We start from the raw sequence: 17,961 nt of genomic DNA on the forward strand, positions 1-17,961 counted from the left end.
TGGTGTTACGTTTTTTTAGTGTTATGCAATGCCAATTTTTTTTTTTTTGCTATGCTGTCTAATATTTTCTTACTGCTCATCTAGTCTGCCTGTAGTGTTAAATACTATTCCGTAGTGGACTAGCATACATGCAAATACTAATATGAGACTTTCAAATCTGCTTGTATTTTGCTTGGCCACCTAAGATTAACTCAACATATTTATACACAAGATTCAATATGACTATATTCGTGGTGCATCAGTCCGTTTGTGAGACAGTTATGCCAGCTCTGTGACCATAAGCTATGTCAGATGAGATTTAGCAGGGGTTTCAGCATGCACCTATGAGTCACTGCTGACTAGCCCTCCATCTGATTTGGTTGGACATGAATTCTTGAGGCAATGGGAAGTGAGACATTATTGAGCAGTGGAATGCTCTACCCTTTGGAAAGGCTGGCACCTGGCTGGGGCAGTGGAGTGAACTCACTGAGGGCAAATCCAATAAAACGGTAGTGGAGCGACAGGTTCAATCTGTCAGCAGCTGATTGTGCCTTCCTCAGATTGAGGTGTGGAGGTAGGCTGAGAAATAACACAATTATTTGTTTCTGAAGCTTTTGCTGTAAAGTTGGTCAAACTCCTCAAAATGGAACCCCCCTCCCCCCAAACACTGATGAGAAATAGAAAACAAGATGTCCTCTGAGCGATTACAGTTCCCCCCCCCCCCCCGGAATGTACCTGCTTGGACATCTACTATTTCTATTCCTCACAGCGAGACATGTGCCTGTAAACCTCAGGTGTGATGGGACCAAGGTAATTTACCTTGAAAAATGACTAATCTTACACCACCAAGAAAAAATAAATACAATCAAATAAATAGTCAGCGCAGTGGCTGGCAAGAATGATCAGAGAGAAGCTCAAACTCAACACTACACGGCTCCTTGTCAAGTCCCATTGTTAAGATCACATATTTGGCTCGCAGTCCATTATTTGTATGCTAGTGCACTTTCATCTGCTGAACTCATACTGTGTGTGTCCATTCAGCTGTTTCTTTTAAACAAGAGGACTGGGAAGGATATTGATATTTTGAAAGATAATGCCGCCGGAGAGTTGGCATCTGCAGCTTTGATGAATGAGGCCTTAAGGCCAAGGACAGGATTACACAAAACTGCCTCAATCTGTGCCTTGCATGTCAAGACAGATAGAAAAGATAGACAGAGTAGTGCTTCTACCCAGGCAGTGCACCTCGAGATCTGAATGATACTGCAACAACTGTATTGTGGTGGCAGCCAAGATTATTTGATCATAAATCTGATTTAGTAAGGCTTTTGGTGCTACAAATACAGTAGCTTTGGCGAACAATACCTAAAGACAATTTAACTCAGTAACTTTGTAACCTCAGTAGAATACATCTTTTCAAGTCAATCACATTAACAGAGGTATTATTTACCAGATGGCATTATTTGGGGAAAAAATGATTCCACTCATATTCATGTAATCAAATACAGTTACAGCTCCAGATAACGTCAAAGACGAAACAAAAATAAAAACGGACAGGCACAAGGGCAACTCACAAAGTGACTCTAAACTCCATGCCAAGTCTCCAGTCTTCTAATCAATCCAAAGGCAGTTTACTGTATTGTGTGACCTTAGAGTGTTTCAAGCAGATTAACCTGGGCTAAATGACAGTCCCCCCATTTGCCAGTGACAAAGGATCTGAATCACAATCAATAAACACACTAATCTAGATTCTGTGACACGCCAGCTGAAAGAGAATGACCTATATTTCTTCAACTTGTGAAGGTCAGAAATGTAATCAGTCCCACAAGAACTAAGTCTATCTTCCACATGATCGCATTGTTACTATTTTTTTACAAGCCACAAGAGCAACTAGGTCCACATTTATGTAATTCATTTCACTGAGCCCTATGAATTCAATCACATGAAATCCGAATCTGAAAACCAAGATGGAGCAGCTCATTTCCATGCCCTAACTCTCTGCTTTAATAGGTTACCATCCATGTGTGTAGTTGGTTATTTTTTTCCATTTTCTTGCTGTCCCCTACTGTCTCCCTCTCTAAAACACACAGACACTTGCACATACACACACTGACACACACACACACACACACACAAACACATACAGTGAAAAAGGAAAATATATCAGAGCAGTGAAAGTCAAGTTAACACTATCTGTGCGAAATGTGCATGGTGGTGTATTATTCAATTCTTACATATTACAGAGAGTAGCTTGCTTCATTTTACTGAAGCCATTTTCTTTCCACTCTATGTACTTTGGAATTTTATGGGCAGGTAATGTATCATTAGGGGAATTCAACAGCAGCTCATACAAATAACAAACAAAGAGCACACGGCAAGTCAGCCCTGCATCATTCAGCCTTTCAGTCTGTCATGAACCTCAGGATAACTGAAATGCTGTTTGGTGTCCTTCACATGCGAGGGGCGAATTTGAAGAAAATCTGTGGCCGTGAAATTATTAACACGACACTGAATGCAATGAATTTATCAGGACCCAAACTCAGCTAGCTCCTGCTGCTGGCTTAACAGGGCCCAGATCAGAGAACCCAGATTATTATGCGCCAAGAAGCTGTCTGTCCAACTGAGGGAGGAGGGGTGTGGGGGGCCAGTGAATCTTTGTGCTATTCTGCATTCTCTCCTTACAAAAGCACAGTTAAAGGGTCTTTGTGGAGGGACCCAAAAATAGCCAGAGATTGGGAGGACAGAGTGTATGTCTTCCATTCTGGGTGGCTGGCTGGCTGGCTTGCTGGCTGGCTTCCTGCTTCACCCATAGCCTGGTATAATTAATCCCTGGATCACTCGAGCAGCACTGAGGCAGAGAGAAAATTCCTAGAACATGAGCATTACGGGAGTGTTGAGTCAAGTGGTTTGCTGAGCTGGTGTTGTGTCTGAGTGCTCAAAGAATCATTGTGGGCTTGTTTTATATGGAAATGGGGCCCCATAATGCTTGCTGTCCTATACGCTCAATCAGAATGGTTTTCAGACATTCGAATGAAAAAATGTCATTAAAGAACACCCAATCGACCTGAACTGAACTGGGTTTATGCAGTGAGAGTTCACAGTTTTGCACAAGAAAGGTGTGTCACTCCACAATGAATGGTTTCTGTTGTTAGTGTTTTTAACACATTCTGGTATGCAGCTGAATCCACTGTGTGTATAAAAGCAATCCATTATTTATGTCAAGCACTACGTTGGGGTGTAATGCTCAGTGAACAGTCAACATGTACACCTTTTGGTCTCAGGATACAATTTTAACAGGTTCACCCCAAGCAGTGGAAAAACATCCCCGTTATCAATCATTCATGGGAGCCAATGCGTTGCAATTTCTTCTCTTGTGAATGTTTTGACAGATGATGCACAACTGAAAACACAACAGATCACGAGCAAAGCTGCCTTAATTGGAATGACATGACCTCGGGCAGTGAGGGGGTATGGGACATTATTTCCCAAAACTCACATTGCAGAAAGTTACGCTCCACATCTTCTGAAACAAAACAAAACAGTCCCTAGCGCTGCGGCTGTGGCGCTCTGACACAAGAGAGCAGGCAGTAGTAGAAGTCATTATTTTGTTGTTTGGAGGCAGACAGACTGTATTAATTAGATGCAAAAGGAGCAGTGGAAATGCATATTGTGGAGCAGCAAATGTTAAGGAGGACAGCGAGAGCCATCACGCAGTCTGCTTCTGGGTTGATTCTGATGAAATAATGAACTACCAGGGGAGCCTCTCCTGTATGAGGCGGCCCTCTGTATTTTAAACAGGCTGCATTCCCTGCCAGCCCCTCTTGCTGTACCGATCAGGCTGATAACGAACAGGTTTGGAAGGTACAAGTCCTAATGCAATCACCATAAACAAATGTTCCTCACAGCAGTTGATCCTCCTATCTCTGGAGAACCAACACATCTGCTGCACCTCAGAAAATGTGAATAATTTTCCCAGGATGGAAGCTTGAGCTGCTGTCCCCTAACATCCAGAGTTGTCATCTATATTTGGCAATGTGATTCAGACCTATTTTTTTGTTACTTAAAAAGCACCAAGGCCACATCCGAAATAAGACCCAAGAAAATCTGAAACATCAGCTTCTGCAAAGATAAGAAAAACCAAGGCCTCAGAGTGTGTGCATGCGCAAATACACTGACCTCTGAGAGTTTGGCAATGAGAGGACGCCTGCATGTTTGAGGACAAATCAAGCGTGTTCCCAAAACCTCAAAATACTGCAGAATCAAAGGCCCGAGAAATTTGCGGGGAAAATAACTCAAGGACTTGTGAATGGACGACAAAAGCCCTTAGTTATCCCCATAAGTCTTATCTTCTTAAGTTCTTAAACTGAATGCTTGTCAGTCATTTTTCTCACACAGAAGTGGAGAAATGCAAAGAGGGACACAAATATCCCCAAACCTGATGGGTATTAGGAACTTCAGAGAAGAAGGGTTAACCGGAGGATGTAGCCGCAGACAGTTCCTGACGTGCTGGTTTTACCAGGGGGTGGGAATCTCTCATCTGAAATCTGCTCACATCACAGAATCTCTGTGAAAGCATGAAAGCAGAAGAAGATTCCGAAGTGGTGCCACGTGCATCTGCCAGTGTGTGGGTGGGTGGGCTCCTGTTTACAGATAATTATGCACCTCCTGAATCACTGCTTAATAATAAAGGTAATTAACAGATTGAAAGATATGCGGCAGCCAGACAAACAATAAACTGAGGAAAAGCCCTAATTAAAGCCCTAATTTGAAATATCTCATATAACTGTGGCCATCTTGAAATAGCAAGATTTAAATTGTATTGTTATTGAGGCTCAAGGCTCAAGATTTAAGGCTCAACACTTTAACTAAACAAATCAACATTGCTTTACTCCCATATACTGTATATGAATATACATATAGCTTTCTATAACTGATACATTAAATGTAATAATAATTTGAATGAGAACTTTTCAATTGTAAAATACACATTGTTTTAGCATTATGATATGTAAGATGGATGTTACAGCCATTAGCATAACATTTTCTGCAAGAGACCTACATTATACATATCGGCACATGACTGCCCTGACCACTGCATCAACAAACCATTTTTATAGCCATCACATTGACAGTCCTACATTAAAAAGGAAATAGGTATAGCCCCTTCAGGGCAGGAGTGTCATTAAGAAATATAGACTGAGATTTATGACTGGAAGTGACATGCACTGACTAGAGGTATGTGCATGCAGTAGGAACAGTGGAACATCCTGTGCTCGCCTGAGAAGTTCACCTCAAAGAATTCTCATATCCACAAAAGAAGGAAGAAGAAAAAGAAAAGAAAAGAAAGAAAAACTCAGACAACTGAGTGTCAATTTTTTTCTGGCTGGCAAACGGATGACAGAGACTCTCCTTGAGGTTACAGTCAGACTTGGCCTACTTTATGCTATTTACCCTGATATCTCAATGACAACAGCCAATGAATATCATTAGACAGCGAAGACTAATTAGAAATTGAATATGACTTGGAGTGGGAGGCCTCGTCCCCACATCCCCCGCTTAATATCACCTATAAGGCATTTGGAGACCTGCTTTAAATACTGTCCTCTGTGATCCTGAACTAATGGAGGTTGAGGGAAGGTGAAGCAGCAATGCTCTCAACGCAAGGGTGAACATGCTGCTCTGCCTGAGTCTTTGAAGCTATTCTGTCTGGCTCAGTGCAAGGACTGGTGCTCCAGAGGGGATGTCAGGCAAGGCGCTTCAGAGACACCAAGGAGACGTACTGGGCATGAGCCTCTGGCATTAGCATACCAACAGGAGACTGAAGTAATTGAAAAGTGTGAGGGCTACTGCATGTCTAGAAAAGCGTGTGAGTGTGCCTATGACAACTCTCCTCCATACACACATACACACACACACATATAAAGACACACCCACCCGCCCACACACTGACACACACTCAAACACACACATACACACACCTGGGTAGGACATAAGAGCCTACATATCAGTGGTTCATCGCTTAGCTTGATATGACCTTCAGAAGATGCGTATCTGTGGCACCACTGCCCTCAATGTCAGTGCTAGTAATGAGATCAGGGAATCACTAAAGCCCGTCTGCTGTTCCCACCAGCAGAGCCCTCCAGCACACAGCCTGACTGACGCACCGCTCCAGGGGAGCTGCAGCGCACCCCAATGACCGGCCAGGCTTCAGTCATAGTCATCAGGTCTCCTGCTATTAATTACCTCAGCTTGGTGACACAGTGACAGGACATAATAGGCACCTGTCCAACTCAGCTAAACTGTGACAGACAACACCCCAATCAGCATCCGCAGGGGGTGGCAGTGACACTACAAGGGCAGTGGGTCACATATCATTTCCTCTTATGGAGTCCTGCATAGATGGAGCAAGTACACTACGTGAAAACGTATCACAATATATCAAAAAGTTACAGTACTACATTGCAATACAGCTTCTTGTCTTAAAAGCATAATGATCAAACCCAGTGTAAGGGTCCAATTTTATTAGATTTATTTCTGTCTGTTAATGTAGGCAAATTGTCTGTGCTACACTGTAGAGCAAATGTCACATAATACCACAATCTGTCAGCAGTATTTTTTCATGTCGTCTGCCTTTCATTGCAAGAGACAATACTGCAAATATGAAAGTGTCTACAAAGAGACCATTAAATGACAACAACGAGGCATTCTTTTGACATTGATGAATGGATTTTCAGAGGTTTTGTCCCTCCACTAAAGAACCACCATTTGGAAGTTTAAGCACATATGCATGTTCTATGCCCTTCCATTGCCTTCATATCTAGGTAACAAGCAAATCTTAAAAAGGACAGAGGTTATCTCTTCATGCCCTGCAATTCTACTGAAATACAAAAGAAGTCCTTCACTGTTCAACACCAATTCATGAGTGTGTCTAACCAAAGTTCTTGTCCAGCATCTACAATAGGCAATGAATCGGTATTCTCAGTTTAATCTAAACCAGAGGTGCTTAGTGGCAGTCCGGTAGACTGTGAAAATACCTTTTTTTGATGACCACAACGTACAATTTTTCTACACTATATTTGCATTCAAAGAGTGCTCAAATGGCACTCTGTCGGCCTGAAGAATCACACTTTGATATTTCGATTTTAAAGGTCAAATCTTGTTAGGGAGACATACTGTGTCTGTGAAATGCAATGCAGAAACTGAGTGGGCATTCAAATAATGCATTTCTTCCCTTTGATATTCAGTGTAATTGCAGCTTGACGGGCACGTACCAAGAGAAACTTGAATTGTGCAACTCTCTGAAAAGTCAATGGGCGGAAGAGATTACAGTTTGTGCCGTCTCCTCTAATGACTAATGGACACTTCCACGCATGCAAAGGCAGACAATAGGCTTTTATGCAGACACAACTCATGCCATTTCAAGGGAACAGCTCTCAGAAATGTTCTGGGTGGGGACGTAAAAGCAGACGCTTAGGTATGAAAGATCAGAGAGAGAGAGAGAGAGAGAGAGAGAGAGAGGAAGGGACAACCAAATGCAGTGAGTCCAGATGCAGATCAAGGCAAAACCTTGTATGGGTTGAAATCATACACTTTGGAAGATCACACAATGAGCATTTTGTGGAGAGTGCCTCCGTTTTCTTGGCACCCTCACCAGGGCTGTATAACAAATTAGGTACATTTGCCAAGTCTCTGCAACGCCCCCATGTATCTCAGTCATACACCAAAATAGGACTGGAACCATGTTTGCTGTTCAGCAGATTGCCTGTTAATTGCTGTATTCTAATCTAAGAACAAGACGTTCATTACCAAATCTATGGGGTAAGGGTATATTTCATCGCTGCTACTGCCCACTGAGGAAACACTGAGTTTGCAAATACAAGAGGGCTGCATGTGTTTGAGATATCAACCACCACAGTGAAACCTTATATTTCTATATCCAACCTCAAACCAGTGAGGAAATCTGAGATCTGGTCTGCTGAATGTGACAAACGACCTCATAAAACGTCTCACGATTTCATCTCCATCTGTCAATCAATAGTCTGACTAGGATTCAATTAGTGCCCCAGGGCATAAAAAATACAGTACGTATCATGTGACAGACACAATACAGCCAAGCGGACCTCCACTATTTTGGGGGGTGATTCACCACACAACTATGCCTGAGTCAGAGCACTCTGTCTTCTTTATTCAAGCTATTCAAGGCTGAGGATGTGCATCAGTCTACAACGCCCATTACTCTCCCTGCCTGTCACACCTGGGGCGTCTAAAAAAGCGAGCCTTAAAAAAGACAGAGTGGCACTGTCATACGGAGCCCATAGAGGGACACCAAGCTGAGCTCTGTTTTCCTACCCTCTAATTTTGCCATTTCAAAAAGGAGTGATGTTAAAGGTGTTGGAGCTAAGCAATACTGGGCACAGAGGTAAAAGAAAGGAATGCAAGGAATTCTTCATCCCTGTGTAACTGTTGGGATCTGATTGTGCCATTTCTTTGCTATTATTTCTTTTATTTCCTTGCTTAACAATTTGAATTGGCTGGGGCCTTATTATATTGATTGTTTAGTTCATAAAAATGTCTAGCCCACTAAATAAACTCTTGATCCTAACATATAAATACCCATAAATGTCTATAACCTCATCACATTGACTGTATTAGGCTGTTCAGAACGTTGACAGTATCTCTACTTAATGACAGACCTGTATATTTGTTCTAAGGGCTTATTCAGGAAGGTGCCACGTGCCTTTTGGTGAGTAATTAATTAAAAAAAGGGTAATTTCAGTTCGTATTTTATGTAGGCTCAGTGATATTGAATAATTAATACAGGGGGCGAGTCTGCATGTCCAGCTCTTCATTTAACGAAAGAAACTAATTGTCTCCGTTTGATGCAATGCTCCAGTAGTAGCTTCTCAATGATATAAAAGCATATGGTAATCACACTTACAGAAGTTTGCTTGGGGCTATTTTCAGTTTATGAGTTTGAATTTACTGCATGGCCTCAATATACTAATTCAACTGGGTGCTGACAGAAACGAGTACACAGCCCCCCCAAAGATTGACTTGTGGTTTATTTGTTATCTATGGTCTCCTACTATTTCTACCTGAGTCTGTTTTGGTGCTGATATGAATCACTCTGTCACCAGGCTCACATTAAAACAAAGGGGGCTGGGAGGACCTAGTTCTGGACACATCTGTTCTCAGTAACTGGACACTAGTACTTCAGCATATTGGCTTTAGGAAGACCTCCAATCGGAACTATGATGCTACATTACAAAAATTAAATTAAGTATGTCTTACTGTCAGATTAAAACAAATAGTAAAGCTGGTGATCATATTTACCCTAAATTATTGGTGCTTACTGTAGCATCATTTTATTTATAGTGGTCAAATAACTCAGGTATATATTACACCAAAGCAATCTCAGACCAAAGCAATCTCGAGATTTCACAGAAGTAACTCACAGCAATAAGAACATGATTATATGGTGGATTATAAGTCCAACACAGGATGTTTTCACCACAGGAAAGATTTGACTGTCTTGACACAATACATTCCTTCGTTCAAGAAAGCTCAGATAAAACTGTTCTTCCCTTTTCCCACACAAAGATATTCAGTGTTAATATTCCATGCACACAGAGAATCAACTAATGACAAAAAAAAACAGCTAGAAAAAAAATGCCTTCCAAGTCCTTCTGCACAATCACAAATACACATGCTACGGGCAATCAAGTCAAACTGAAACCCACAAACACACAGAGACGGTACAGCAGACTAGACCAAACATTATGGCGCTGACTGTCCTAAGCCTACCTACCATTACATCTCCAGAACAAAAGAGCTGCCCCACAGCTGGGACAAACCTCACAGCAAGCAATGGCAATATTTTTGGCCTTGACAGGAAGATACAGTGGAGAAAAAATGGAACTGTCCACGGGGCTGTTGTACTCCCCAAGAGCCCGAGGCAGAGAGCTTAGAATTTAACTTCCCATCCGCTCAAGCTCAACCGTAGGCATCCAGACTCCTGATCAGCCGTGACCAATTACCTGGCTGAGTCCCGGAACACCTGGGCTGCTCCCCACTCAGCTCCCCCATTGGCCACTGGGTGACTTCATTCATTTAGAGCTCCACCGTCATCTATAATTCATGCACTTGGAAACAACCGGGCTCTGTACCACCGCCGCTCCTGCTGCTGCTGCCTCTGCCGCTTCTCACAGTTATAGCTTCCGCCTCCTGCTACCTCCTGCCACGCCGCGTGCCTCACAAAGTTGCTATAATCTCAATATCAGCGCGGCATCGGCGAGAGGACTTACATAATCACCTCCTTAGACTCTCACTCCATTCACTTGGGTCGTCCGAAACTAAGCTTGCGCTCAGTAAATCCACGCATCCAATACATATTTTTGTTTCTACAAGAATTAGAAGTGCAAAACACTTCATCACCACTCCTATCAAGCGCGCCTGTGAGATTAGATAAGGAACACATCCAGGGAAGCATGATATGTCTCTGAGCACAACTGTAAATCTCTCTGCAGACAGAAGAGGAAAATGCACACAACTTACCTGATGTGATGTGGTTGCCTTGGACCGCTGCTCGCTCTGTGCGAGTGCGCGCGTATGTACAGCAGGGAGATACAGCGAGCAGGAGCAGAGGAGGGAGAGAGAGCGAGAGAGAGGGAGAGGAGCAGATATGGTGAGCGCAGCGTGAGGCGAGGGAAAGGACAGCAGCTGCCGATGTGACAGCCCAGCTCTCATCGCACTCTTTTTACTGAGAGACGCTCCGGCTCCTGGAGGTGGTACTTCTCAGCAGAATGACATGTGCTTCTCTCTTTAAACTCATTGGCTAAGAGGGATGATTCCTATTTAGCCAGTCCTGCTGTCTCCAAGTAAGCCCCCTCCCCTTCTGAGCACACACACACACACACACACACAAACACACATGCGCTCATGTGCACACACTTCTCCCTTCTCCTCATCTCTTCCCTCCCCTCCCCTCCTTTTTCTTTTTTTATCTAATCTAATCTGATCTCTCCCTTTCCCTTCCCAGCCCCTCTCTCTTCCAACCAATACCACTTGTCTGTTTTCAACCTCTCCCCTCTACCCAATCAACTCTTTTTGTCTCTTCTCTCCATCAACATGAGCAAGAATGTCGTCACTTTCGCATACTATTGTTTTGTCTTTTTTCACAATAACTTTTACATTTTTTTAACTGCTTGCTTCTGAGTACATGTTAGCGTTCCTCTTTTGCTGTGGGATCTTGCCTCTGCCTCTTCAAAAACACAGAAAATAACAGGAAATGGAGGGATTGGAAATGTAACTGTAATTACCGTTCTGAAGAATGGAACACCCTTCAACCTACTGCCGCCATTCTTTTCAAATTCCTTTTTGTCCTCTTGGAATGCATAAACTGACAGGAGAGAAAGGCACTCAGCTCAATTGACCAATTTATTCCATTCTTCCTTATGATTTGAAGAATTTATTAAATGCTTTTCGGTCCTGGTGTTTTTCAATGGAATGGTAAATGCAAAATAAACGTCATGCTTTGTCTGTAAATGGACCACAGCCATAAATGACGCACATTCTTAAGACACCAGAATGATATAAAATGGCAGGTTAGCCATTAAAGGTGATGGCTTTTGACTCAGGGTAATTTTTTACTATTAGACCAAAAGTCTGATCCCTTTGAATGCTCCAGGCTCTGTAATGTGGAATCGATATGGCATATCTCCTGTACATTCTGATGAATTTATATCATACTAGAATGTAAGATGTCCAAACATGTTTAACATGTGATAGGCTACATATTTAATTTAATAATCTGACTTAATTTAATGGAACATATTTGCAACTTCAGTGCTAGGTACTGAAACAGATATTGTAGAGCTTACATCTTTGCTGAAATTTTAAATGTTTCAGCAGACATTCTAGCATTTGCTGCGGTGCAACTTGTGGAAGCAGAAGAAGTCAGCTCTATTTTCTTTCGGATGGAAACCCGGGTTTTCTAAGTATGTTACTTTCACTTCTTTCCCCAATAGCATAGGCTACATGCTGTTTGGTTATGCGAAAGAATGATCTTAAGCTTTTAGGCAATTGCAATAGCATATAAGGTTTGTCTCAGTTTGTATGCATTCAACGTTAAGTAGATTGTAATTAGGGATGGGAATCGAGAACCGGTTCTTGTTAATAACCGGTTCCCAGTGGGCCGATTCCTTGGAATCGTTAGCCAAAGTCCTTTTCGATTCCGCTATCAATTCTTAAAAAAATAAATAAAAAATATATAATTTTTGTTCCTGATTCCGCTATATATACTTTAAAAAAAGTTGATTCCGGTATCGATGTAACTGCCATTTAGGTATGTCACGCGCACGAAGCTAGGCAGAGGTGTTCAGAAGTGTGGTTATATTTCACGCAAAAAGATGACCACAGGGCCACTTGCAATGCTTGCAAAGGGGGGAAAAACTACCATTACTCCGAAACATTTGTCCATACTGCATGCAATCAATTTGCAGGAATGTCGCGTTTTTGAGCGCTACGGAGTGAAGATAACGTTAATGAATCTCAACCAAGCAACAGCAGCACGGTTAACGTTAGCGCTTCATCTGTTAATTTCGAAGGTGAACTCTAACAGTCTATTGTGTTAGTGCCATTCGTTTCATTGTGTAAACCAGCTTTCAATATTTGTTTATTTAAAAAACAGCACTGTAATTAGCATGTTCAAATATTATTTAGCACAGCGGTTCTCAAACTGCCACAAATTAGACCAGGGAGGGATCCCTATTTGATAAGATTATTTTCCAGGCTCCCCCATCTGATGAGATCTTTGAGTTTAGATGTTTTATTACAACAATTGTATGAAACCCAATACCAAATCAGTCATACATTCTGTTACTTATGGTTGGAATTATAGTCAAAAGAAATACTTTTTTTCTTTGTTGGGACCCCCTGGCACCCCATCAAAGGAAAAGGATCCCTAGGCTATGGGTCTCTGGACCCTACTTTGAGAGTTTGTTGACCTATTCTTAGGTTTGTTTTTTGTTTTTTAAAACATGTAAATGTATATGCTGTGCATCATCTATTCAGAGAATATTATATAAAAGAAAATGAATGTAAATAAACTCGTTTGTACTCTTTTTTTTTCCTTGCCCAAAAAGAATTGATAAGAGAATCGATAAGGAATCGAATCGATAAGCAAGAATCGTTATGGAATCGGAATCGTTAAAATCTTATCAATTCTCATCCCTAATTGTAATGTTACCCTTTATTTGGCTTTTTTACTTGCAATTATTCTGGGAACAAACTGTAGGCTATTTGGTGCAGTTGATGCATCCAGAACCCCAGCAGACTCAAACAGGTGAGTGAAAGCCTGTCTAGCTGACCACTGGTTCAATGGGAGAGAGTGGACATAAAGGTAGGCTATTCATTTGTGTGATATCCCAAAGGCAGGGAAATAACATGATGCGTAACATGCAATAGCAGCAGTGACCAGTAGCCAGCACAAATGGGAGATATGCATAAGATATGGGAGGTTGCGAGCTATGAGGCGCGATCAAAAAGTTCCGGGACTGCGCCTATAAAAAGCTAAAGTCGTACCGCTCCCAGTGCTCCTGCCACGCTTAGGACACTACCCTGGAAGTCCCGTTCTTTAAGCGTATCCAACACCATCTGTGATGCACTTTGGATCTCCTCCACCGTGTCAAAACGGTGACCCCTCCGCTTGAACTTCATCATGGGAAGAGGAAGAAGTCGCAGGGAGCCAAATCCGGCTAGTACGACACGACAATCGTGTTCATAACATTTTCCACGCGCTGTGAGTGTGCACGTTATCATGATAGAACACCCAGCGCGCCACAGTTCAGGTCATTTGCGCGTCCCCCAGGGTCTGTCAACACCAAGTTCTACTGTAACGTTCTAAAGTGTCCAGGGACTGAGGGAGAATATTCTGAGCAAACGACTTAAACTGTGGCGTGCTGACATTTGGGTGACTACTTTCAAGGAGAAGGTGGCCAAATTTAAATCAGATACCATTTTTCCTTTTTAAAGTTGCAATCACTGAACTAAAAAAAAACAGTTGTAGCTCAAACTGGACAGTCTTAAGGCTGCGTGCTACATAGCAGTGTTGAAAAAGGAAAATAAAGTACAGTACCAGTCAAAAGTTTGGACACACCTTCTCATTCAATGGTTTTTTCTTTATTTTAATTTTTTTCTACATTGCAGATTAATATTGAAGACATCAAAACTATGAAGGAACACATATGGAGTTATGTGGTAAACAAAAAAAGTGTTAAACAAACCAGAATATGGTTTATATTTTAGATTATTCAAAGTAGCCACCTTTTGCTGTGATGACAATTTTGCACATTTGGCATTCTTTCAAGCAGCTTCATGAGGTAGTCACCTGGAATGGTTTTCAATTAACAGGTGTGCCCTGTCAACAGTTCATTTGTGGAATTTCTTGCCTTCTTAATGTGTTTGAGACCATCAGTTGTGTTGTGCAGAGGCAGGCTTGGTGCACAGTTCAATACAGTGAATAGGCCTATTCGACTACAATTCTAATCCATATTATGGCAAGAACCACTCAACTAAGTAAAGAGAAACGACAGTCCATCATTACTTTAAGACAGGAAGGTCAGTCAATCCGGAAGATTTCAAGAACTTTTAATGTATCCTCAAGTGCAGTAGCGAAAACCATCAAACGCTATGATGAAACTGGCTCTCATGAGGACCGCCCCAGGACAGGAAGACCAAGAGTTACCCCTGCTGCAGAAGATAAGTTCATTAGAGTTACCAGCCTCAGAAACCGCCAATTAACTGCACCTCAGATTAGAGCCCACATAAATGTTTCACCGAGTTCAAGTAGCAGACACATCTCAACATCAACTGTTCAGAGGAGACTGCGTGAATCAGGCCTTCATGGTGGAATTGCTGCAAATAAACCACTACTGAGGAAGAACAACAAGAAGAACAGACTTGCTTGGGCCAAGAAACACAAGGAATGGACATTAAACCAGTGGAAATCTACTTTGGTCTGATTCCAAATTTGAGATTTTTGGTTCCACCTGCCGTGTCTTTGTAAGACGCAGAAGAGGTGAGCAGATGGTTTCTACATGTGTGGTTCCCACCGTGAAGCATTGAGGAGGAGGTGTGATGGTGTGGGGGTGCTTTGCTGGTGACCCTGTTTTGTGATTTATTCAAAATTCAAGGCATACTAAACCAGCATGGCTACCAAGCATTCTGCAGCGACATGCCATCCCATCTGGTTTGCGCCATCATTTGTATTTCAACAGGGCAATGACCCCAAACACACCTCCAGGCTATGTAATGGCTATTTGACCAAGAAGGAGAGTGATGGAGTGCTGGGTCAGATGACCTGGCCTCAACAATCACCCAACCTAAATGTCAGGGAATTATTTCACCCTTTGTATAAGGACTGTATTTAAACCTCAGTTATTAAGACACACACAACCAAGAATAAAATCAAGTAACAGACATTTACTCTGGCCCAGAGGAGAGTAGTGGTTTCGGAACGCTGTCCCCACATACACTGCCCCTTGAGTAACTTGCCTGACCATTTATTAAGAAAATCTCACAGAACAAAGACAATGACACACCCATGGCTGTGTCTTCCCGTGCCTGGTTCCAAAAGATAAGAATGTTTACCTAAGACCCCCAAAAACCCTGACTCTTGGTTTTAGAACAATAAATCAGTCTTAACCTAAACATTTCATGACAGTCTGAATTCCAAGCTTCTCTTCCCACAGTTTCAAACTTCCTTTCACAGAACAATGGAAAGAGCTTAGTCCTCCATTTAACTAACTAACTAATATCAACTAAAACACATCATGATAATAATTAAAAAGAAACATTTCTTTCACATTTCCCTCCTGTTTATCATGAAAACAATACTAGTATAGACATCAACCTTATACATTTCCTTCGGTTTTCTGCATAGGCATCATTACACTAAAGAATCATTTTCCTGATGAGACAGCAGAGCATCAAATTCCTGTGCCAACATTACATTCTGCACAGACTTACGTACTACACTAAGAAATGAGAACTTTAATACATGTAGAAATACACATCATAAAAATACAAAAAGTATAAAGATTGCAACAATTGGTAACAGTCCTTTCAGCACAATTTGCCACCACGCACCCGAAGTAAACCAGCAAAAGGATTCCACCACGGAACATCCACCACTTTATCACTTGATATAGCATCACGTACAGCCTTCATTTGCTGTAAGGCTTCAGAAACAGAAATGCTCTGTACCATGGTCTGGAATCCACGTACAACCAAGAATCATTCAACAACACACAAAACCCCCCCACTAGATGCAGTAAGCAGGTCTAAGACTAATCTATTCTGAAGTACCATTAACCTAATTTGCGAAACTTCATCATTAAGGCCTTCCATGCTGACTAAGGTTGCATTAACGAACAATCCTAACCTATAGTTAAAGCGTTCCATTCTTAACATTAGTTTTACCTACTCCCAACCACGGAAACAGAGACCAAAAGTTACCTTGGTTCCTTTAGTCCAAATTTTTTGGTCATCAGGTACGTCAGTCCCCCACACACTGTCGTTGCTCCTTAACAGCAAATCTCTTCTTACGAGATAACTCTGGCTGTGCACTAACAACAATAAGTATGGTCCAGTGACCTGTGCGGGGGCGCATACGCCACCCCCAGTGTGGAGGGAGATGACTGTACAACCGACTACCACATACCCACCAGCACCTCTCTCAATGTAGGAGTACCCTTGACAGAGGGGCAGTACTTGCCATTCCCAACTCCAACATAAGGAACGGTCTCCCCATGGACATGGCACAGTAGGGACCCAGTAAGTGACGTGACCTGAGGAAGAGATCACTGTAGTAGTAGGGATGACAGTTGTATTACACTGTTTCTTTCTCAGAGAGCCTACTTTCATTGTTCCATTTACTAGCAAAACATATTGGGAAATATGGAGTCGACTGTCACATAAGGTGACAGCAAGGGTGTAGCATTTTGTAATTTCTTCTAGGGGGTGTGTATCGCTGCATGAATCCTGCGACCTGGTACCATTTCGATATTGAAATTGAGCCTTGTATATCCAGCTTTCTGGGGAAGACTTCCAACTAACACAGATAGTGGCTTGTTTTAGAAAGTGGTCTAGCTTCAAGTCTAGGGTGAGAGAGGAAAGTTGGCATTAAGGAACATATTATGCAATTGTCTTATTAAGTCTCTTCGCTTGCAAAGATGCATATCTATACCATGAATTAGTAGAATACAGATGAGTAACGTTCCCCATGGCTTCATGTTCCCCATATGAAATCCACCTCTTATGGATTCTCTCAATTAAATTTGTAGGGGACCACAGACCCAACATTACCCCTGTAGCAATCATTAATAGTAACAGCTTAAACATTGTTTTAAATGTATACAGAAAAACAATAAACACAAATAAACAAGAAAAAAAAAAAAACAGATACAAAAACAGGAACAAAAAAACAGATACACCTCTACTATGTTGAGCAGAATCTCTAACCCTCACGGCACTCCCTGGAGGTTAGGTGACGTTCAGACGACCAAGATTTATACACTTAGCCCCCGCTAGCGCCACAAAACGCTACTCAACGCTAGTGGTGGATCCTGGTAATGCTCTGAGTTTGCAGTGTGACAGATGAATCCAGGTGGAGCGTTCAGCGATCTTAACGGCAGTGGGGGTAGACAGTAGCACCTGGTACGGTCCTTCCCATCTATCATCAGACCAAGTCTTTCTTTTGATGACTTTGATGAACACCCAGTCTCCCACCTTCACCTGTCCTTGTACCTGTGGAGACACAGAAAAAACTGGAACAGTATTTGGTTCTTTGCATTCTCTAGTCAGTAAAGTTTTTTTCATATAATCTGCTAGTGTGGGAATGTCATCTGGGTTGGCTCTTACAGTTGGAGTGAGATCTGGTATTCTGTATGGCCTGCCATAAAGTATTTCAAAAGGTGATAAGAGTTG

General features: G+C 42.1%; 1 protein-coding gene across 1 annotated transcript in view; it reads right to left on the reverse strand.

The window, feature by feature from the left end:
* The window catches only part of thsd7ba (thrombospondin, type I, domain containing 7Ba), a 119,335-nt gene extending 107,842 nt beyond the window's left edge, over nt 1–11,493 (reverse strand). The window contains exon 1 of the mRNA XM_042709366.1: nt 10,531–11,493. The gene's annotated coding sequence lies outside the window, so the exon portion shown is untranslated. The remainder of the gene's footprint in view (nt 1–10,530) is intronic.
* Nucleotides 11,494–17,961: the final 6,468 nt, after the last annotated feature.

This window comes from Clupea harengus, chromosome 2, assembly GCF_900700415.2.
Source record: "Clupea harengus chromosome 2, Ch_v2.0.2, whole genome shotgun sequence".
In the NCBI taxonomy this organism is placed as follows: Eukaryota; Metazoa; Chordata; class Actinopteri; order Clupeiformes; family Clupeidae; genus Clupea; species Clupea harengus.